The following is a 24,106-nucleotide window of genomic DNA, read 5'->3' on the forward strand; positions in this document are numbered from 1 at the left end:
TAAAAAAAAATAAAAAATAGAAAAAAGAACTTTGAGAAAGTTTTCTGTTTTCTATTTGAGGAAGCAAGAGAGTGGGCAAATTCCCTTAAGTTAGCAAAAGTACTTAAATTGAGCTGGGTAGCCAGAAAATGTGACGAATAACAATAATTGGCTAATTATAGTGTGTTTTTAACTTATTTATTTTTGAATTCACGTGCAATTGTAAAAAATAACACAAACATATCCTATGTACACTTCACCAGTTTTCTCTAAAAGTATACACTACATCACAACCAGGATACTGATCCTGATACAGTGGGGATACAGAACATTTCCATCACCATAAGGATTCCTCATTTTACCCTACTTCCCTATGGTTCCTGTCATCCCCCCTTTCCCTCGTCCATACATAACCCCTGGCAATGACTAATCCATTCTTCATTTTTCTGATTTGCCATTTTAAGAAAGTTAGCTACATAGAATCATTTAGCATATAACCTGTCAGGACTGGCTTTTTCCATTCTGGATCATTCTTTAGAGACACATACAAGTTTTCGAGCATTATTGGTTCAATCCTTTTCATTGCTCAGGGGTCTTCCATGGTGTGAATGTACTATGGTGCGTTTAACCACCTAGTCACTGAAGGACATCTGGGCCACTTCCACTTTTGGACTATTAGAGTAAAACCGCAATGAACATTGCTGTACAGGGTTTTGGTGTGAACATAAGTTTTCATTTCTCTGAGGTAAGTGCTCTGAAGTCCAATAGCTAGGTTGTATGTAGTTCACATATTTTGTGTTTAAAGGAGATGCCAAATTGTTTTCCAGAATGGCTGTCCTATTTTACATTCCACACAACAGTGTATAAGTGATTCAGTCTCTCTATATCTTTTCTAGTATTTGGTGTTGTCATATTTTTTTGGTCTAAGCCATTCTGATAGGTGGGTAGTGTCACTTCATTGTAATGGCAAATGATATGAACATCTTTGCAAGTACTTCTTTGCCATTCATGTCTATTTGTCAGTGTCTTCATGTGTTTTGCCCATTTTCTAATGAAATTGATTGTGATTTTTTTTCTGTTGAGGGTCCTTTATATACTGTAGATAGGAATCCTTTGTCAGATATATGGTTTGCAGATATTTACTATCTTTGGCTTCTCTTTCAATTCTCTTCATGTTGCTTTCATGGAGCAATTTTGATGAAGTTAAATTTATTAAATTTGCCTTGTATGGATTTCATTTTGGGTTCCAAAGTTAAGAATTCTTTGCCTAGCCTTAGATCCCAAAGATTTTATCCCCTTTTATTTCTAAAAGTTTTATAATTTTATCTTTTCCACTTAGTCCTTATTTTGAATTGATTTTTCCATAGGTGTGAAGTTTAGATAATCATTCTTTTGTCTATGAATTGTCCAATTGCTCCACCACCATTTATTGACAATTCTTTTCCTCTTCTCTTGAACTACTTTTGTATCTTTGTCAGAAGTCAGTTGGCTTATTAGTCTAGGTCTATTTCTGGTATCTCTATTCTGTTCCATTGTTCTGTGTATCTGGGGTTCCACCAATAAACAGTCTTGATTACTATAACTTCATAATATGCCTTGAAATTGGGTAGCATTGTTCCATCTAGTTTATTCTTTATAGCTTTTTCTATATTTAAAATGTTTTCAACTATTTCAACTATTATTTGCTCAAGTTCTTTTCAGTACCCCTCCCCTTTCTTCTGTCCTTCCAAAACTTCTAAGACACAAATGTTAGCTATTTTCTTATAGTTTCTAGAATCTCTTACACTCTGTTCATGTTTTTTTAACACCATTTTCTGTTTTTTTTTTTCAGATTTGATAATTTCTCATGTTCTGTCTTCTAGTTCACTGATTCCTACTCCCTATTGTCTCTATTCTGCTCTTAATCCCACCTACTGAACTTTAAATTTCATTTTTTATGTTGTTTAATTCTACAACTTCCATTTGGTTCTTCTTCATATCTCCTATTTGCTGATACTTTGTACTTTGTGCTGAAGCTCTCTCTTTTTTAAAAATGTCAAGTATGCTCATACTTGTTCAGTGAAGCATTTTTACAGTAGCTGTGCTAAGTATTAGACTATTCTAACATTTCTACCATCTCAATATTGGTATGTACTGGTTGTCTTTTTTTAAATGAAATTTTAATTTTCCCAGATCTTGTTGTGACAAGTGATTTTCAGTCAAAAGCTGAACAATTTGTGTATGCTGTTATGCGACTTGGGATCTTATTTAAACCTTGTGTGTTACCTTGTTTCCTCTGATGTAGCTTCAGCGGGCAAAGTGGGGACTATTACCTTGTTACTGCCAGATTGGACTATTGGACTAGAAATCCAGGCTCTCCACTTGGCATCTTTTGGCAATAGGGCCCATGGTGGGGATGGGAGGGTGCAGGTATTCCTTGTTATTCCTCTAGGTCTCTATTGATAGCACCCTGAATGAAAGAAGTAGAAATTCCTTCCTTACTGCTCCCCATTTTCCTCCCATTGACATTATGGAATGATGACTCATTGCCCCTGGGCTGGGTTCACTGAGATCACCTCTGCAGGCAGTAGGAGTTAATGCTCAGAGATAGGATCAGAAGCTATGGATCCTCCATCAAAGCCACAGATACTGTCGAGAGGGTATGCCTCATTATCACCTGGCAGAAATAAAAGTCGCAGCTCCTAACTTGGCCTTCTCTGACACCACTCCAGCAGGTGGTTTGGGGGATCTCATTACAGTCTGAGGAGAGTGGTGGGGTACACTACCCCCTCTACCTTTATTGGAGGGGGACCGCAACTTTTTCTGTGATAAAGGTTTTTTGCTAGGTGGTCCCTTTCCTGGTCCTTTGACTAGAGAGAAGAGGCTTTCATTGAGGTGTTACTGATGTTTTGTCTGTACCTGTTAGTGGCTCTAGATTGCCAACTTTTTCATCTCCAGGCCTGGGATATAGGAGGCTAAACAAAAACCCAAGGAAGACACTCCTGTGTTAATCCTTGGGCCCCAAGGTTTCTAGTTAGTCTTCCCTCTTTTCTCTACCTTTCCAAGTTTGTTTTGTGTATATGGGCTGTGATTTTTAGTTGTCCTTAAAGAGAAAAATAGGGAGAAGATCTATTTATTTCCGGAGGTGAAATCCTATGGTGTGGTTTTTAAGTGGTGCTGTTTCAAAGGCATAAGCAGAAAACTTCACATTATTAGTGATTTTATAACACAGTCTAAGCCTCAACTTTAAACTACTATTGAAAAATTTACATGAGAAAGCACAATTGAAAATACTAGCACATAGTATTCTTGTGATCAAAAGCATGCTAAACATATGTAGTAATTCGAAATGTTACTGTATTTCCAAGTACCTAAAATTTACTTGAAGAGCAGAACACTGTGGGCAGACTACTCCAAAATAATGATTCTCTCTCATCCTTTTTGATGGGAAAGGAGAAAGTCATATGATATGAGGAAACCTTCTGCATCACCCACCTGAACTGAATGACTTTTCCCACAGTTTTTTTAGTTTGTGATTATCATTATAATCAGACTCTGTCAACCCAGTTATTAAGGTAAAGGTCATCTGGAGAACTGTCCTTAGGGAATGAAAATGCTGAGCTGTGCACTGAGACTCAAACAAATACTTGTATTTCAGATGAGAAAACAACTTTCCATGTATTTTTACTTGGGAAGTTATCACATCATAAAATCACATTTTAAGTTATCACATATCTTTTCACTTCTTCCAAATGGTGAAAAGAGCAATTCATTGTATAGGCTCTGGAATTTAGTATATGAAGTCTGAAAAGGGGTGGTCTAAAGGTAACATTTTGTGCCATTTGTACTTGAGGCCAAGACTCTGAATAAAAAACTCACTATAGAGTCAATCATATGGTTGTTTCTAATTATCTTGATTTTAATTTTACTTAAGCATAGTCCCTTGGTATAGAATACACTATAAATAAAAACACAGCAATACGTTAAAGAGCAAACTAAGAACAGAAATGGGAAAGGATAGTATCAAAGGAGCTCAAGCATTTTCTAAAAATATGACTTAGAATCTAACTTGGTCAAGATTGTGTATGCTTTCAAGTACATAGTTTCAACAAGAAACAGGATGTTCTCATGCTTTTTTGTTGCTTGCAGTCACAAATCTAATTGTAAGAAAAATTCCACTCTGAAGACATTTTATATTAATTGATTTGTACCTTTTTATAGTATATTGATATTTCAAGGTTATTCACAGAGGTGACAAATGCTTAGAAATAAATTTAATCAAGTTGGTAAAAGACCTGTACCCTCAAAACTTTAAAACACTGACCAAAGAAACTAAAGAAGACATAAATGAATGAAAACATATCCTGTGTTCATTGATTGGAAGAATTGTTAAAATATCCATACCACGCAGTGCGGACGCGGGCAGCAGTGTCAGAAATGTATAATAAACCACCGTGGTCCCGCCAAAAAAAAAAATATATATATATATATATCCATACCACCCAAAACCATCTATAGATTCGATGCAATTTGGATCAAGATTATGATGTCACTTTTCATAGAAATAGAAAAAAAACCTTAAGTGTATATGGAACCACAAAAGAACGCAAGGCACCAAAATAATCTTGAGAAATAACAAAGCCAGAGGCCTCACACTTCCTGATTTCAAACTGTACTGCAAAGCTGCAGTAATGAAAACAAGACAACTGGCATAAAAACAAAGACCAATGGAACAGAATATAGAGCCCAGAAATAACCCCGTGTATATATGGCCAACTAATGCTCAATGGAGAAAAGATAGTTTCTTCAGTAAATGGTGTTTGGAAAACCAGACAGTCACATATAAAAGAGTGATACTGGGCCACTCTCTTTACATCATATAAATTATCTTGAGATAGACAGAAGGTTTAATGCAAGATCTGGAATTGTCAAACTCCTAGATGAAAACAGGAATTAGCTCCTTGACACTGGTCTTGGCAATGAGTTTTTGGATATAACCCCAAAAGCACAAGCAACAAAACCAAAAATAAACATGCAAGACTGCATAGTCTAAACACTTTACACAAAGGAAACAATTCAGACAATGGAAAAGGAAAATATTTGTTATGGTGTATCTGATAAAAGGTTAATATTCAGAATATAAAAGAAACCCATACAACTCAGTAACAAAAACCAAATAATCTTATTTAAAAAATGGGTGAAGGACCTGAAGAGAGATTTTTTTCAAAGACAGAGAGCCAACTGGAGCACAAAAAAGATGCTCAACATCACTAATCATCAGGGATGTGCCGATCAAAACCACAATGTGGTATCATCTTACTCCTGATAAAAGGACTATTAGGAGGAGATAAACACTAGTGAGGATATGGAGAACAGGGAAACATTATACACTATTGCTGGGAATGTAAATTGGTAAACCACTATGGAAAACAGTATGGATGATTCTCAGAAAATTAAAAATAGAACTACCATATGATCCAGCAGTTCCACTTCTGTATTTATGTATGTGTGTGTGTGTGTATATATGTATATATATACATATATATGAATATATATATATATACCCAAAAGGAATAAAATCATCTCAAAGAAATATCTGCACCTCAGTGTTCATTGCAGTATTTTTTATAATAGCTAAGACATGGAAACCGTGTAACTGTCCAATGATGGATCAGTGGATAAAGATATATACATACACAATGGGATATTGTTCAGTCATAGAAAAGAAGGAAACCTTGCATTTGCAACAACATGGATGAATCTTCAGGACATTAGTCTAAGTCAAACAAGTCAGACAGAGAAAGACAAATAGTACATGATCTCCAATGTGGAATCTAAAAATGAATTCACAGAAATCAAAGAGACTGGTGGTTGCTGGAGGTGGAAGACATGGGTGTAGGCCAACAAAGAGTACAAAATTCCAGCTGTAAAATAAGTTCTGGAGGTGTAATGTAGATCATAGTGACTTTATACTTGAATGTTGCTAAGAGACTGAGTCTTAAAAGTTTTTGCCATTAAAAAAAGAAAGAAAAGGAGAGGATGTGTTAACTTACTGTGAGAATAATTTCACAATATGTATATATCCATCATCTCATTGTACACATTAAATGATGTTATATATCAATTATATATCTCAGTAAAGCTAGGAAAAACTTGCTTCAAAAGATTTATATTTCTTGGATGACTCTCGCTCTTTCCAACTCTGTATCCAACCCCAGTATTCGTGCAAATTTAATACTCTGTCTTCTCAATTCCTTGAACTTGTCTACAACAAATGTTTATTACTAAATGAATAATGAATATCATACTCCATCCCATTCATCTTCTCACTCCCACTGTCGTATCCTTGGCTGTATCATTAAACATGCCCATCGTCCTTAGATAATCTCAAGTTAATGTATCCTGCTCTGAGATCCTTCCAGTTTATTTCCTCCAGAATTCTGAATACAGTTTCAGCTCCTTATCCATTAACCCAGTCACCTTCTATCATGAAAGATTATGTCCATTCTGACCATTTAAATTTCCTAGTCCATAGTTTTAATCAATTGATACAAGTATGTCACAAAAGTGGAATTTTACAATTAGATTCATAACTACAAATAAGAAATAGTTATGATCAACCCCTTGTACCTCATTACATTCTCTTGATAAAATTCCACTCCTGCTTAACCCCAATGATCTGTTCTGCATCCTTACACAACAAGTACCTCTGCTTCCTAGACGACTACTTTATACCTTCTCCTCCATCTTCAAACCTCTACAACTCCCAGCCTTCTGCTACCCATGCATTCATCAGCTTCTGTTTTCTTATATGGAACTTAATGCTTTTTAGGTCTTTGAACCTATTTAGATTTGCCTCAAGGGTTGAACTTCTTAGGCTGAACTTCTTAGGCTGCATGATTCCAGAAATTGTACTGTATTGTACTTAACTCATGCATTAGGTCAGGTTCTACAGAGTTTGAGGTGAAGATTTGTGGGAAGTTTATTGGAGAGTGCTCTCAGAATGGCAGCTATGAGGGAACGAGGGAAGCAGGACTGGTGTGTGATACTTTTGCAAGAAAAATTCAACCAACACCAAGGCAGCTGTGGAGCAGAAATGGTCCTACAGATTAAGGCAAGAGGGCTACGTCCTATGACTCTCTACTGATCAGCTATTACCTGCAGAATGCCTCCAAGAAAGAAGTATACACGGGACCAGGCAGCTTCCTTCAGCCAAGGCCAATTCCTGGGGAGGGACCCAATGTGAGTTATCAGCAGCCAGCTCTGATTCCTGCAGCTTCTGGGGGAATGAATGTCAGTGTTCCAGCATCTGGGCCTTCCAGCACAGGCTCTACTCCAGCATGCTGTGGTCTAACCAAATTCATTTACTTCCTAGAGTAAGTTCACCCCATCTTTTTTTTTTTTTTATCAGTCCTGCAGGATTCCACGTATTGCAGGTAATTTATTTATTATTATTATTTTTTAAATATTTTATTTATTTATTCATTTGACAGAGAGAGAGAGAGGTAGAGACACAGGCAGAGGGAGAAGCAGGTTCCATGCAGGGAGCTCGATGTGGGACTCGATCCCGGGTCTCCAGGGTCATGCCCTAGGCCAAAGGCAGGTGCTTAACCCCTGAGCCACCTGGGCTGCTCAGTTCACCCCATCTTGGAAGAGTTTATCCTGGAATCTGATTGGTCTTTGTTGGGGGAAAACCAACAGGGGAAGGTGAGTTGAACAAGCTTCAGCCCCTTTTACTGTATGTAGGGCCACTACAGACACCCCCTTACCCCATCTCATTCTGTACTACTCATTGTAGATTCTATCACCCTGGACTGGCATCCACACTCAACTAGGTGGCTTATCTGGTAGGGTGTCCCAAATCTCATGCTTGGGGGAATTCTGCTTCTGAATTCCGTAACTTGCTTGGGTGGGAGTATAGCACTTCTCCATCTACAATCACAATCGGTCAAGGAAGTGACCATGAAAGGCGCCTAGGTGGTATAGCAGCAGCCTTAATTCGTCCCGGTGAACAGGCTCAAGTGCCTGGCCAGGCTGGTGAGTCCTCTCTGTGCCTGCTTATCTCTGCCATGGAAGTGCAAAGGTCACCATACAACAGTCATAAACAATCTTATGAAAGCTTATACTTGGGCTTTCAATGACTTTGGGATGAGTGCAGCCAAGGAGATGCTTGGTCACACTTCTACTTAAACTGGAGATGAATATCGTTTCTCATTTTCTTTCTCCAGCCATCCATGGACCTCAAGAGCAGCCATCCAAGTCCACTGTTGTTACAATCACTCCTCACCCCTGTTTCAAACACCTGTGATACTGCCCTGCTCCAGCCACCAGTGCAGAGCCTTCCACCACATTCCATCACACCTCGCCAGCAGGCAGCCGCAGTAACTGCAGGTCTACACAGGCCTGATTCCATGAGTACTTCGCCTACCAACTGGATGGAGTAGTCCCTGCCCACATCCCGTTAGTGGTGGGTAATCAAGTTCCTAGGCTTGTATTGCAGTCTGATGCTTCCTGGCTCACCCTATCTCTTGAGAAGTGTGCCTTCAGTCAAGAGACTGTGTGCCTCTCTCATGTCCTCTCCATTTGGGAAGATCAAGTTAGTAGCTTGAAACCTTCTGAGATGGGAGTATTTATACCATGGAGGTTGACTAATGCTACAAATTAAGGTGTTCCCCACCCCACCCACCCACCCAGAAAGCCAGTTGCTAAACATTTGCCAACCCACCACTGGTTTTGTCTTCAGTCCACTTCTGGCACCAACTCTTCTTCAGTTGGAGGCCTGAGAAAGACTTTGAAATGGAGGTTTGTCTGCATGAAGTCTACTGGGGAACTGAAAGCAATGCCTGTGAGGCAGTGAAGAAGGAAGAAAGACTGGCCACCGGAGAAGTGAAAACATAACGCGGTCTTGTCAAAGGTCTCGGACAATCCCTGGAGTTCCAGAGTTGGGACTGTTCCCCAAAGTGACCCAGAATTGAAACAGCAAATCAGGCCTTTCTATGCCTCTCCTGACGAGTCCAAGATGCCAGCCATCCCCAGCTGCGTGTGTCACTTTGGGTGAGGCAGTTACTTCCTGGGGAGGAATTCAGCCGTGAACCCTAAGTGGCCAAAAAGAATTCCTGCAACACACCGGGGATTGAGTGTTTGGGCCCTAACAGTGGGCTGTGAACAACTGTGAGTTCCTTCTCTACCAGTAAATATTTATCTCACTGTCTTTCTTAGGTACATCATGTACTACACAAACCTACTTTTCCTATTATAAAATTCTCCAAAGAATTTTCTTATAGATAGTATTTGCATACCCTGGTATTTTAATAGGGAAATTCCTAAGAAATATGTTTTTTTTAAAGGATTTTATTTATTTATTCATGAGAGAGGCAGAGGCACAGGCAGAGGGAGAAGCAGGGGGGAGCCTGATGCAGGACTCGATCCCAGGACCCCTCACACCCTGAGCCAAAGGCAGACATTCAACTGCTGAGCCACCCAGGCATCCCAGAAATATGGTTTTTCAATGGGCTGGACTTACTGATGGTTTCATCAGCCAGCACTTCACTGACACTCGTTTTTAGTATTTGCAAATATGACAGATGAAAAATGTATTCAAGTTTAGTTAAACTGGCACTTGTTAATAATGCAATTGGACATATCACACATATCCAATGACTATATTTCTAAAACTGTCAACTGTCCTATTCTCATTTTTTTCACTGATTTTTTTTTACTTATTGAATTGAAAGAGCTTTTGAAAATATATATGTATTTATTTAAATTCAATTTGCCAACATATAGTATAACACCCAGTGCTCATCCCATCACATGCCCTCCTCAGTGACCGTCACCCAGTTTCCCCAACCCCCTGCCTGTCACCCAGTTACCCCATTCCCCTACTCTCCACCACTTCCTCAACCCTTTGTTTCCCAGAATTGGGAGTCTCTCATGGCTTCTTTTCCTAATTTCCCCACTCAGCTTCCCTCCTTTCCCTTAGGGTTCCTTACACTATTTCTTATATTCTCCGTATGAGTGAAACCATACAATGATTGTCCTTCTCCGATTGACTTACTTTACTCAGCATAATACCCTCCAGTTCCATCCACGTTGAAGCAAATGGTGGGTATTTGTCATTTCTAATAGCTGAGTAATATTCCATTGTATACATAAACCACATCTTCTTTATCCATCATCTTTCGATGGACACCAACGCTTGTTTCACAGTTTGGCTATTGGGGACATTGTTGTTATAAACAATGGGGTGCAGGTATCCTGTGAAAGGGCTTTTAAAAATATAATTAGGGGGTGCCCAGGCCTCTCAGACAGTTAAGCATCTGCCTCCCACTCAGGTTGTGATCCTAGGCTCCCTGCTCATCAGGGAGCTGCTTCTCCCTCTTCCTCTGGTCCTGCTCATTCTCATTCTCATTCTCTTTCTCTCTCAAATAAATAAATAAAATCTTTAAAAATGTTTTTTAAATAATAAAAATACAATTAGAATTGTAGCCCCATTTATTGTTTCACATTTAGAATATTTTCTCCATTTTTAAATACATACATTTTTGGCTACTAAGAAGTTGTTTTACTACATAACCAACATTTGTGGTATTTTTTCTAATGGGTTCTCACCTTGTCATGACACTTGAAAATACATGCACGACTTTTGAGCATGTATAGTGATCAGTATATAGGAGACCTTCAACAAATATTATCAGTTGAGTGATATGGAAAAAGACTCTAAGAAAGAAGCAGGCTGAATTATGTAAAATTGGGCATAAAACTAAATCATGAAAGCAAAGATAATTGACGAAAGAAGTCTATAAACCTTCATCTTTAAAATGTCTGGTATCGTCTATATTAAAGATCATCCTGTGAGGGGCATCCTGGCTCATTAACTAGTTTTTTTGTTGTTATACTTTTTCTTTCTTTCTTTCTTTTTTAAGACTTTATTTATTCATGAGACACCAAGAGAGAGAAGCAGAGACACAGGCAGAGGAAGATGCAGGCTCCCTGTGAAGAACCTGATGCGGGACTCGATCCTGGGACTCTGGGGTCACGCCCAGAGCTGAAGGCAGACGCTCAACTGCTGAGCCACCCAGGGGTCCCTCCATTAAGTAGTTTTTAAGTATTAAATATTTCATTGCCATTAACTAGCATAGATTCATTTATAAATTATATTACCATCTATTTATTAAATTGAAATGAATTAGTGGATACTGTTTTGAATTAATGATTCCTTAAGATCAATCTCTTTGGGATTTTCCTCATTCTCTTAGCTTTTTATTATTTTCATTTCTCTCCATGTCTCAACCACTATATATTCACTGAAGGCAAGAATTAGATCTTAATCAGTTTCTTACAGCTCCTGAGTAATTTAACCAAGTATCTTCTTGCTCATTACAATTATCACTGTTGATGAAGCTAAATTTTTTGTTATTGGTAAAATGTAGGCACCATTTTAAGCATCTTCGATTATAATTTATATAATCTTTATAATAACACTACAAAGTTCGTATGCTATTACTTATATTTATCATATGAAGAAACTGGAGAACAGAAAAGTGAATTAATTTGCCAAAGGTCATATATTTGTGTGCTGGAGAAAACAGTCTGACCCAGGCGGTCTTACTCCTAACCTCACATTTGGAAGAAATTATATATTTAAATTATTCACGACAATAATATTGCATCACATATATTTAATAGGCCAAGAATGTGCATTGCTATATTGCAATGAGTACCTGTAGCATTTGATGTAATTGGACGAGGGCTTATTTTCACGATAAAATTAAAGTTTGACAACACTGGGTTTCAGGATATTTTAATTTACCTGTATTTTCTAAATATTCTAGAATATCCTTAACTAATGCAATAATAGAAAAAAGAATACGATAACATTTGGTTTGGAGTGAAAAAGGAGAAAAATGTCACATTCACTAACTGACCAAATCAGCTAATAGTCTGAATGGGAAAGGAGTGGTGAGACCCTTCTCCTAGCTCTATTCTCCTGTTGTTCCTCTCCTCAAAGAGCAGCTTAAAAGAGGGGCCCCTGGGTGGCTCAGTGGTTGAGCACCTGCCTTCAGCTGCGTGATCCCAGAGTCCCTGCATCCAGCCCCCTGCAGCGAGCCTGCTTCTCCCTCTGCCTGTCTCTGCCTCTCTCTGTGTCTGTGTCTCTCATGAATAAATAAATAAATAACATCTAAAAAAATAAAAATAAAAAAGAACTTAAAAGAACACATTTATTTGGATCACTCAACCTCATATTAATAATAGTTCCAACAACGTACTCATTTTATTTTTTTAATTAAAAAAAAATTTTTTTTTAAGATTTTATTTATTTATTCATGAGAGACACAGAGAGAGGCAGAGACACAGGCAGAGGGAGAAGCAGGCTCCATGCAGGAAGCCCCATGTGGGACTCGATCCTGGGACCCCAGGGTCATGTCCTGGGCCGAAGGCAGGTGCTAAACTGCTGAGCCACCCGGGCTGCCCCAACATACTCATTTTAGCTAAATCCAATGAACCCTTGAGATAATTTATGTTTCTAATTTATATTATAAATTGTATTATAATTTATATCTAATTTTTTTCTGTTACTCTGATCACTTAAGCATAGGGCCAAGCCCCTGAAGTGAGGGTGTCCCCAGGAGAGTTTAATGAGCTACTAGGACTGACGACACGGGGTCGGGGGACAAAGTGAGCATCACCTTGTCATTGACAAGAAAGGCCAACCTCACCAGCTGCTGAAGTCCGGCTCTGTATTTCTGGCCTGGAAGCAACAGAATTGTGCACACTCCGCGCGCTCAGGGAATCTTCCTCTGTTACAATTATTTTTGCTTTAAAGATCTTATTTATTTATTTATTTATTTATTTATTTATTTATTTATTTATCTAGCTATTTACTTATTTATTTATTTATGAGACACAGAGAGAGAGGCAGAGACCCAGGCAGAGGGAGAGGCAGGCTCCATGCAGGGAGCCCGACGTGGGACTCGATCCCAGGACCCCGGGGTCAGGCCCTGAGCCGAAGGAAGACGCTCAACCGCTGAGCCACCCAGGCATCCCTGGGTCCTCCATTTAAAGTCTTCCTCTTCTCTGATCTATTTAAAGTAATATAAGTGAAATATGAAATTTATGAAATAGACATGGGAATAGGAAGAAGGAATTCAGCCTCAAGCCCACAGCATAGAAACCTGGCCTGAGTTCCACTCTGCGTGGCCTGCTCCACAGACTTCAGACTCGAGATTATCATTTCAATGCTGAGCTGAATTTGCAGCCTGGACTTGCCCGGTGGGTTTCAGACATGCCAGCCCCCACCATCATCATCGACCCTGCACCAAGAGCTACATGGTTCCCCAGAAAGATGTGGGAGACAGACCTTGGGCTCTGAGGTACCACCCAGCAGCCCCGATGACCCAGCCCCGATGACCGTCTCCAGTGCTTGGGAAGCCAGCTCCCAGCACCACGCTGCCTGGCTCCCTAAGTTCTCACTGCTGGAATGCCCTGGAAGAGGAGCATCCTTGAACTGCACTCAGGCAGCCCCACATCCTTCCCGGGGCCACCGTTTTGTGTCTGCAGCAGGTCCAACCAGTGTGAGCAGAAAATACCCCCAGGACTGGGTTGTGGCAGCCGTGTTCCCTCCAGAGGGGACATCTGAGAGGGTGACCCTGCTGCACGGACCCTCCAAGGCCTTGTTCTGACTCACAACGACAGAACACAGACAGAGGGATTCCTGGGAGCAGACCTGGAGATGCAGTTCCAGGCTGGTGACCAGCTGTGGGGAAGGACTGCTGTCACAAAGACGTCATCCCAGCATGGCCCTTGGAGCAGCCACAGGTGCTCTGCTGGTGTCCCCAGGTCCGGGACAAGTCCCAGGTATCTCTGGGTTTCCTGGTAGATCCTGGTATGTACTGCTATGGTTGTTTTTATAGGAAAGTGCTGAGCCACTTTAGCTGTCTATCACCTTAACCACTCGGCCACCTCGTCCCTCTGACCCGCTTTAAAGAGACAAAAAGAGCTAGCCAAAACATTCCTGCTTGAGCTGAAGAATATCACGAAGTGTTTGAGAACACTGGACTCATTTTACAAGCCTGTGGGACCCTCACTCCCAAGTCATGGGCACATCAGTCCTCTACAGTTACAAACTCTGGTGTTTGGCAGCACTGATAAAAATCCACACAGCTCTTCACCTGAGGACACAGTACACTTGCTGCCACCACCGCCTGTGCACAAAGCCCTGTTGCCACCGCCACCACCACCTGCATCCCCCCCAAGCTTCAAGGACAGGGTGCAGGGTCGCAGAAGCGGGCAGGTGCGGGGGCACAGAGAGACTTGGTCTGACCCCACCACTACCACCACCCACCACCCACCACCCACCACCCCCAGGACCTCCAGACACTGCCCCCAGGTGGGCCAGCTGAGGAGGCCCCACCCCTCCTGGAGTCCTGGCCTGAAGACTGGCTCTCTGCCTCTGGGGCCAACAGTGGACCACCCCCCACCCCAAAATGTAGTGGCTAATTGGTGGGACTGAGTGGCCTACAGGGAGCCCAGGGACCAGGGAACCTACCCGAGCTAGAAAATCCTCAGTCCTCAAGACAGTGTTCAAGGCCCATCCAGGTCCACCAGGTACTGGGCCACCCCTACCCTCACCCCCACCCTCACCCTTATCCCCACCCCCAGCCTCACCCTCACATCCACCCCCACCCTCACTCTCATACCCATCCTCATCCCCACCCCCATCCTCATCCCCACTCTCACTGGGTCCACCCAGACCTGGCCTACCTACCTGCAGGTGAAGAGCTCTGCTGGTCCCCAGCTGTAGGACTAGTGCCAGGAACAGGCCACAGGCCATGACCTCTCGGTGACCTGCCTATTGGGTGGGAATTTGTGCCTTGTGAGCAGACGCATGCCACCCTCAGGGCCCAGGTATCCAGGCATCCAGGGCATCAGGATGCTGGGCTGCAACAGTACCACCTCCCTGCAGGACCCACCTGCCCCACCTGTGAGGTGTTCTAGCCTCCACTTGACTGGCACCCTCTTGTCCCAGCATCTGCCACTGAGAGTCACCCGCTTACCAAGTAAAAGAGATTAAAACAAAACAAAACAAAAAACCTCATGGGGAGGCTGCTGATGGCTCACCTTCATGAACAGGCATAGTCTCTGGAAGAGTCATAGATATTTTTCTAATTCCAAGTGACTAATGTAAAAAAAAAAAATCCTAAAGCATCTCAGAAGAATGTAGAACCACCTCAGAAAACTGCAGGGTAAAAAAAAAAAAAGAAAGAAAAAAAAAGAAAACTGCAGGGTTTGAGTGAAAACCCTTCAGGAAAGTCTAAAACTGCTTGTCTAAGAAATCTGCTTCTTGGAAGCCAAGAGTGTATGTCCACTTGGAGGACCAAAACAACGTGCCTGAAAATGTTTACAAACAGGTTGTGAATGAGGAGGAGAGCCAGTTCACAGCCCTGACCAGAACTGTGCTGAAGATGGTAAGTTTCTAGGCCTCTTCGGAGAAGGTTCCATGGATGACAGCACTTGGCATTAGAAAGAAAGAGTACATTAGGGGCACCCGGGTGGCTCAGTGGTTGAGCATCTGCCATTGGCTCAGGTCTGACCCTGGGGTCCTGAGATCGAATCCCACATCGGGCTCCCCACAGGGAGCCTGCTTCTTCCTCTGCTTGTGTCTCTGCCTCTCCCTGTGTCTCTCATGAATAAATAAATACAATCTTTAAAAAATAAAAAGAAAGGATGCATTAGAAAAATGGAGGTCTTCTGGTCATTGATGCTATTAGTGTGGATGCTTCTCTTAAAAAGCTTGAGGGAGAAAAAGAAGAAATATGCAAAGACATATTTGAAGAAAATCCAATGAATGAAGAACCTATAGGAGAAATTAAAAAAAAAAAAAACAAACCTTCAAAACCGAGTGAGCGTGTTTGTACTCTGAAAATGCACAGCTTGGAAGAAATTGAGCTGAAACTTCAAGTTCTGCCTAAATCACACCAAAAACATGCCACACGACTTCAGAGAATGTGGACAGAGGAGGAAATGTGCTCAATAGAGAATGAGAATGCCAAGTGCATGGAAGAGCACCCACACAGGTCAGAAGGTCAGAAGCTCCACTTCTACAGGGACAGGTGAAGACATGGACACAGAAACAGAGAGAACCACTCTGTTCCATCACGACCAGATTCTCCACTACAGGAAAAGAGCCCATGGAGCCTGATGGCAGCTCTGTCAACCAAGAGAAAGCTCAGAGATGACGCCAACAGATAGATAGTGGCTAAAGCGGACTTCAATTCCAGCCTTCCTAGTGGCTCTTTTCCTCTTGCTCTTACACCCGTGGCCACAAAGACCAGAATGTAAGGGTGGGGGACGGTGTCCATGGATCATCAGTCCCCAAGGAAGGAGGAGTTCTAGTGCAACAGCTCAGAGATCCACAGGCACGTGCAGGTTCGATTCAGCTTCCGCAGCAACAAACTCCTGAACACCCACAACCATGACAGAAGAGCTGCCTGTCTGTATTTTCTCTCTTTAAAACTAATTTTAGGGGATCCCTGGGTGGCTCAGCAGTTTGGCACCTGCCTTCGGTCCAGGGCATGATCCTGGGGTCCCGGGATCGAGTTCTGCATCAGGCTCCCAGCATGGACCCAGCTTCTCCCTCTGCCTGTGTCTCTGCCTCTCTCTCTCTGTGTCTCTCATATGAATAAATGAATAAAATCTTTAAAAACAAAACAAACTAATTTTGTAAAAAGTTAAAAAAGGAATACAAACAAAAGTAATTTTGATTTACCTCTTTTTAGTTGAACTGCCATTATTTAAATCATGCTACAGCTGCTCCTATTAAAGTCTGATAGCATTATAATTTTCACGGAAATGTTTTTCAAATATGGATGTTTAATGCAAGTCTTAGGAATACATTCTTTCCACTTCCTTGGGCCCTCTAGAATTAATATATGTATTTTGTATTTTGTTTTAAATTAAAAGACCACTATGGCCTAAACCATCATTGAAATTGAATATGAATAGAGCGTTTAAGACAATAAAGACCATTTCTGTGTGGCAAAATAATATATTTCTTTTTTTGTTTTGTTTTGTTTTGTGTGCTTTTATTTCTTATTTTTTTTTCAAAATAATATATTTCACACAAAATTTGGTTGTAGGCTCAATGCTACAGGATGCTTCTACCTTCAAGAATATCCTAGTCTTCTGAGATTTGCATACACAGCAATTCAGTTAAATTTTATTTAGAGAAGAGAGGGATTATTAGAATTCTTCTCTGCTGAGAGACATAGTCAACGAAGAAGGAATAAGAAGTGGAACATCTTATTCCAGAGCAAGTTAAGGACGTAGTAGTGGTTTCTGAGTTGTCCACCTGCTGTCCTCATGCTGACTGAGCATCCCTTGGCTGTCAGACGCTCCACAGGAGGCCAGGCTTCCAGGGGTCTCACATCCTACTGCACACCTGGGAAGGCTCAGGGGCCAGAGACAGGCTGAGAGGGCAGTGCTCTGGGAATGTCAAGAAGCAAACCAGCCCTTCCTCAAATGGAGAGGAGACTTGAAGGGACAGCAGCAATTGGCGAGGGAGATGAGAGAAGAACATGCTAGCTGGAAGGGAGAAGAACAAATATGAGAACAAGAGTGACTGTGCCCACCAGCGTAACACAAGCATCTGTGGCAGGAGTTGAAGACCCACCAGATGATGAAAGCTCTTGCCCACCATACTTGGGGGTTTGGCTTCATCTTACACTTCCATGGAAAGGTCTGAGGGGGGGGCTAGTGTAGAGTTTCGAGTTAGAAAGTGATGGATGCTCTAGAATATAAGCCCTGGAGGCAAGAAGGGCAGTGGAGAGGTCGCTTCCTGGCCTATGAGGTGGAGAATGAGGAGGACTGTGGGAGACCGTTAGAAGGGAGCAGATGTAGGGTACAGCATAGATACACAGGATGGCAGAGGGGGAGTGACAGGATAGTGTGAGGTTGTTCTAAGATTTTCTGAAGAGTCGTGGTGGCTTTAATAAGACCCACAGAAGAACATCCAGGAGGGTCAGGAAAAACGAGTTACGTTTTCTGGTTCTGGTCCCCACATGCCCAGGTGACCACATAAACTTAGAAAGAGACTTTTTACCCAGTGTTCCAAGAAAAGGCTAATTTTGATCAACTGTTATAGGTTCTCTCTCTCTTTCTCTTTTTTTACTTGGGTGCATGAAGTTGAATTTATGATACTTTTTATGACCCACTCTCCATATTGATATATGCAAAGCCCTCTCTCCATCTCTCTCTCTCCTTCCTTTTCCCTTCTTCTCAACAATGTACTTATCACCTGCGAGTCTCTATAATGCAAATCAAACTAAAATCGTGACAGCAATCTACACCTAAGCTTGTGGTTCCTCTGGCCCCATTCTATCACTGCGCCCTCATGCAACCTGAATCCTTCACTTCCATTTTTATGTAGCTTTGTCATATATATATATGGATATTTAAAAATTTCAACTGTTTTTAACTTTTTACTTTAACATTATGTCGCTAAGATTCATCCCTAATGTCACATGCCACTCAGTGCTTCTTGCTAATTCTCTCTTTTTTTTTTTTTTTTTTTTTGCTATTTCTCTTCTATGGGAACATAGAGAAGTTTATTTATCTACCCTCCTGTTGGAAGACATTGGGGCATTTCCAGATTTGAGCTTTTATACAATTTGGTTCATGCTTTTCCCCCGCAGTCTACAGGATGCTTCTACCAAGTTGGGATTCCCCATTTTCTCAGAAGAGGGAGATGACATGAACTCTCTTTACATATTTCTTCCCCATACATGCTCTAAAAACACTTACTTCAACCTAAGCGATCTATCCTTTCAACATGGACTATTGATCCTGAATCCACAAATAGTCTCTGTTTATGTAACACCAAAATGACAAGCCAGTTTGCCTCGTTTCAACTACTAGTTGACTCCATGGAAAAATAAATCACACGGGTTATTGAAACCTACCAGTCCAATGAGTGCAGCTAGTGTACAAGTGCACACAGAAGCCCCATAAATCCTCAGCAATGCTAGATTGGAGTGTTTTATTTAATTTTCAGCTTAGAAGTTGGTAGTAACATGGATTCCTATCCCTTAAGATCCTATCCCTGTTCTTGACTGGGACAGAGACTATATATATAGTCTCCAGTATAATAGGGACTTAAATCAAGGAAACACGGCTTGTACCAATAGACAAAACGTCATTCATTAGTTTCAAAGCCCCGAGGGCTAGCATTTTCACTGCTGGGCTATCAGAGCTTCTCCTTCAACAGGTTCATTCTCCAAAGTCATAAGCCACAGACCTCCTGGTGGCTTCCCCGGCCTGGGCATATCTGTAGCAGGTATACCTGGACAATGCTGGGGGCTGCACAGAGAAGTAAATGAGGACCTCAATGCTTTCGACAAGATACCACCTTCTAGCCTTGCAGACGTGAACACTCCAAAAGTGGTGCAGAATCGAAAAATGTTTCACTGTTTAAGACACTTGCATCGTGGGAGTTTGGAGGGTTGGGTAGTACTTCTGGGATAAGCATAAGGTGATTTTACCCACCTAATGTTTCTAGAATTTCTGTCTCAATCAAGTTTGGACAATATATTCACAGAGAGTCTTACTCTCTACTCCTTTCATTTCCTAAAATCTGTCTGGAATTAAGGACTTTTTCTCTCTCTCCAACAAAGTATATAGTAATCATCTCCTTTGCTGGTCCAACAAATAGGTATTGAATCAGAATGATGTGCCAGGCAATCTGCTAGATCCCAGAGCTATGCTTCTGAAAAAAGAAAAAAAGGAAAAAAGAAAAACAGAAAAAGTCCTTGCCCTTAAGAATTGTAACTAATCACTGTGATGTGTCGTAAAGATGACAGCAAGGAGGCAGGGGTGGACCCTGATCCATTCTGGGTGGTGTGAGAGGAAAGTCCTTAAAGAGGTAATATCATGTGAAGGTGAGACCTGAATGAGCACCAGCAAGTAGTAGAGACGATGCATTTCCTAAGGCTGCTTCTCTTCTGTCTCTCCTGCCTCCACTCTCACACAGAGCACGGTATCCCCTGCTGACCACTGCACCACCAGCTCAGAGACTGCTCTTCCCACCTCCATCCTGCCTAGTCTAATCAATTTTTTTTCTCAGTAAGCTTGGATTTTTTTTTTTCTTTTGAGAGGGAGAGAGAGAGAGAAAGAGAGAAAGCAGAGGAGAGGGGACGGAGAGGGAGAGAGAGAATCTTAGGCAGGTTTCACGCCAGTGCGGAGCCCAACATGGAGCTCCATCTCATGACCCTGAGATCATGACTTGAGCCGAAATCAAGAGCTGAACACTTACCTGGCTGAGCCACCCAGGAGCCCACAGCTTGGAAAACTGTTTAAAAGCATGAATTAAGTTATGTCAATCCATCCCTTAACGTCCTTCCACAGCTTCACATTTGTTTCTAATTAATTCTCTTAGCTGTGATCTATCCACAAAGCCCTGCCCAGTCTCTGCACTACCTATCTTGAGACCTCACCTCCTGCTGTTTACATTGACTTGGGAAGGACTCAGCCAAAGCTCTTCTTTTTAATTTCCCCAGCACGTCAACATCCCCATGCTGGGTCTTCACGTAGGCTCTCTGCCCAGAATTCCCTGCCTCCTCTCTGTGTGATTAAAAGATTCTCCTCTTTCAGGTTTCAGCTTGATTGACATCTCCTCACAGAGTCTCTACCTTCTTCATGTGTTTCATAGAACCTATAAAAACTATGTTTTGTTTATTTTTACAATATTTCTCTCCCCTACCAGACTATAATCTCCACAAAAGGAAAAACCATATTCCCTGTTATATATCAGAGGCTGGTGTAGCGCCTGCTGTATAGCAGACCCTAAATGCATGTTTCTGCTGAATAAATGGATCAGTGTGTTAGATACACATTTTTCGTCAAACAAAATCGTTGTTACAAGATTAATTTCACAGGCAAGGGAAAAAAGTGGAAAAATTTTACATATTAAATACAACTCGGGGCACCTGGGTGGCTCAATCAGTCTGCCTTCAGCTCAGGTCATGATCTCAGGGCCCTGGGATCTAGCCCCACATCAGGCTCCCTGCTCAGTGGGGAATCTGCCTCTCCCCCTCCAACCGCCTTTCCCCTTTCTTGCTTGGTCTCTCACTCTCTCTCTCAAATAAATAAATAAAATCTCTAAAAAAACTTATAAAAGAAGGAACTCTGTTCACTTCTGTATTAGGGTTTTTTTTTTTTTTTTGGAGAAACAAAACCAGTGAAGATTTATATATTTATGTGGAATATTTGAATAATTAGCTCATATGATTTTCCAAGATGGGTCAGCAAGCTGGAGATTCAGGAGAGCCAATGGTTTAGTTATAGTTCAAATTCAAAGGCCTGAGACCCAGGAGAGGTGAGGTATACTTCCAGTCTGGAGCCAAGAGAAACCTCTGTCCCAGTTTGAGGGCAACTAGGCAAGAGAAATTCCCTTTTATTGAAAATTCTTTTTGCTCTATTCAGGCCTTTGAGGGATGGGATGAGGCCCACCCATCTTCTTACTTACCCTACCAAGTCACCTGAAAACACAGACACGCCCAGAATATTTGATCAAATGTGTGGCCCAGCCAACTTCACATATAAAGTTAACCATCACAATCTCCCATAGCATCACAACTGTGTTTCCTCTGCATGTTGTTGACCTTCAAGCTATTCAATAGAGCTCCAGGATACACCCTGTGTGATTCCAGGGAGGAGGTCCTCATCACTCTTACCTGCTGCTCCACTAGTTTGTGCTTCTTGAGCTGGAATCCTGCACTGCAAGGGAACAGATGAACTAAAGGCAAAGCAAGAACTCAAAACTGTAGAGTCATCATCACCATCAAGTGACAGAAGACAAGACATGGAATTTGTAATAAATAAAATAATAATAATAATGAAATTATGTAGTAATAATAAATGCTTGTCATTAATACGGAATAAGCATCATTTCTTTACAGCAGGCCAAATCCTCTTCTAAATACATATACTTGTTTAATCAGCATAATGACCCTAGTTATTATTATTATTCCTCTTCTATAGGAGAGCAAAAGGAGGAACAGAGGGGTTAAGTAGCTTGTCATAGAACAGAGATACTAAGGGGCAAATCCAGGATCTACACCCAGGCCTGTCTGCTCTAGAACCTCCGCTACCTATTAATGCACTCAATTGCCCCTCAGAGACTTCATTGAGCACCAGCTGTCTACACAAGCTACCTCTTCAACACCCATAGCTCTGCAAATTGAAATTATTACATGTGGAAAATGAGAAAACAAACACTAATTTACTGAGACTGAGGTTAACTGCTGAAGTGACATGCCCAAGGCTATAATGCAAGTTAGTGGAAGAAACAATTTTTCAAACCAAGTCTGTTTGAGCTCTAAACCAAGTCTCCAGTACTCCTCAGTTACCTGGTCTACGTGGATTGAATCCAAATGGATTTATCTGTCTCCAAAACCAAGCTCCCAATCACGGATGAAACATAATCTTGAATGTATAGCATGGTCAGCATCAGGGAATTTAAGTTGAGTCATATTTCTTCTCTGCAAATAGTGTGTAGGCAGTGAAACTGGATTAAGTATGACTCAGGCAAAAATAGTTTTGTATTTCTGACTTCTCTCTGTTCTGATTATTTTTGATGGTAAAAACGTATCAGTTGGAATGACAAATGCCAGCCTCTTATTTAGGGTTCAGGACACTTCTGTGGCAAATGGATCAACGTAAAATACGTTCAAACCAATCTTGTCGGGTGCTGAACAGTGAAAGAAGAGGACCGAGCCACAACCTGCTGAGAATTCTGCTTCAACCAGGTGTAGACAAAGGAGTCTCCTGGGGCAGTTTATTGAGGTTTGTCATGAGCTAAAACTCACTCCCCTGTTCTCTGTACTTCTGGAATTTTGCTTTTGTGCATGGAGACACTATAAGCTTCAGGGACCTCGATAAGCAGTCCGGAAATCTGAGGCTGCCCATATATGTCTTTAAGGCCCCTTGAACGGGGATATATCATGACTCCTTGTGCACATCGCCTCAAGGACTGTGAGGTCTGGGTTAGCGGCATGAAGCGATGCCAACGTGCCTTTCACCAAGCCCCGTGCTTTAAGTGGGACATCTACAAACACTGTCACTACCCATCTGTGCCTACCATTTTCACTGTGTACAATTTGTCCTAGAATTGACTCATATTCTGTAGGTTGCTTGAGTAATAATAATTAACAATTCTAAATATTTCAACCCACTTTTCAGATGTTCATGGGTAGTATCCATTTAGTTGTTTTAAAAATAGTCCTTAGGGATAATTGTTTACTTTGAAAATATTTCTCCCAGAAAATTACATGTAATTATGATGACAGGCTTGAGTTCGGGCACTGTCTGTGCAAAATAATATCCAATACATTAAAACCAACATTACAAATAATCCACATTAGCTAAATGGGCAGCTGTGACACATGTTCTCAGAAGATATGTTCTCAGCAGATATTTCTAAACAGCCGAGATTCCCATCTGCCCATCACGGTTGCCGAGACGCTGCCTAGATGCCTAGAAGCAATATGGGCATATTTCCTCTGTTTTAAAGATACATAAACAATCTATTAGGACACAGTGATCTTTTCCTCCCATTTTTTTTCTTTCTTTAATGGAGCAAAGGCTAAAGCAGCTACAGTAGGGGAGAGCAAAGCTCATTTTGTAAATGTGCGCTTTCACTTTGAAAACCTCCTTAAGTTGGGGTTTGGTTGACAAATGCTTGAGGCTACAGACTAAAACTTTGTACAACCAATTCAGAAACAACCAGCCCACATCCTAGGATGAGCTGTAGAGTCTGACGGTGACCTAATGAACACGTACGTGGGAAATGTCTTTGAGGACAGGTCTTGACTGCTGGCACAGCCCAGTCTGTTTGCTGCAAAAAGAAAAGTTCAGGTGGTATTGTTTACACTCACAATTTACTGTTGTGTTTATGTGAGGTGCTAAGAATAGCTCAAAGAAAACAATTCGTTCTCGGCTAAGTCCCAACAATCCTCTAAACTCTCACAGTACTGATGAGGTGAACAGAATCCTTCCTACTAGGACTGGCCTTCACTTTCAGTCCCATCGTCCTTTTTTTTTTTTTTTTTTTAAGAGTCTATGAATGATGTGAATACAGTGTGCCAATGAATAT

The 24,106-nt window shown here is 41.4% G+C and overlaps 1 long non-coding RNA gene across 1 annotated transcript in view; it reads left to right on the forward strand.

Moving 5' to 3' along the window:
• LOC106559853 overlaps positions 1 to 10,942 on the forward strand; it is a 38,273-nt gene extending 27,331 nt beyond the window's left edge. The window contains exons 8-11 of the long non-coding RNA XR_005371679.1: positions 7,452 to 7,665; positions 8,187 to 8,425; positions 8,702 to 9,129; positions 10,884 to 10,942. This is a non-coding gene — a long non-coding RNA (uncharacterized LOC106559853). The remainder of the gene's footprint in view (positions 1 to 7,451; positions 7,666 to 8,186; positions 8,426 to 8,701; positions 9,130 to 10,883) is intronic.
• Positions 10,943 to 24,106: the final 13,164 nt, after the last annotated feature.

Source organism: Canis lupus, chromosome 16 (assembly GCF_011100685.1).
Source record: "Canis lupus familiaris isolate Mischka breed German Shepherd chromosome 16, alternate assembly UU_Cfam_GSD_1.0, whole genome shotgun sequence".
Taxonomy (NCBI): domain Eukaryota; kingdom Metazoa; phylum Chordata; class Mammalia; order Carnivora; family Canidae; genus Canis; species Canis lupus.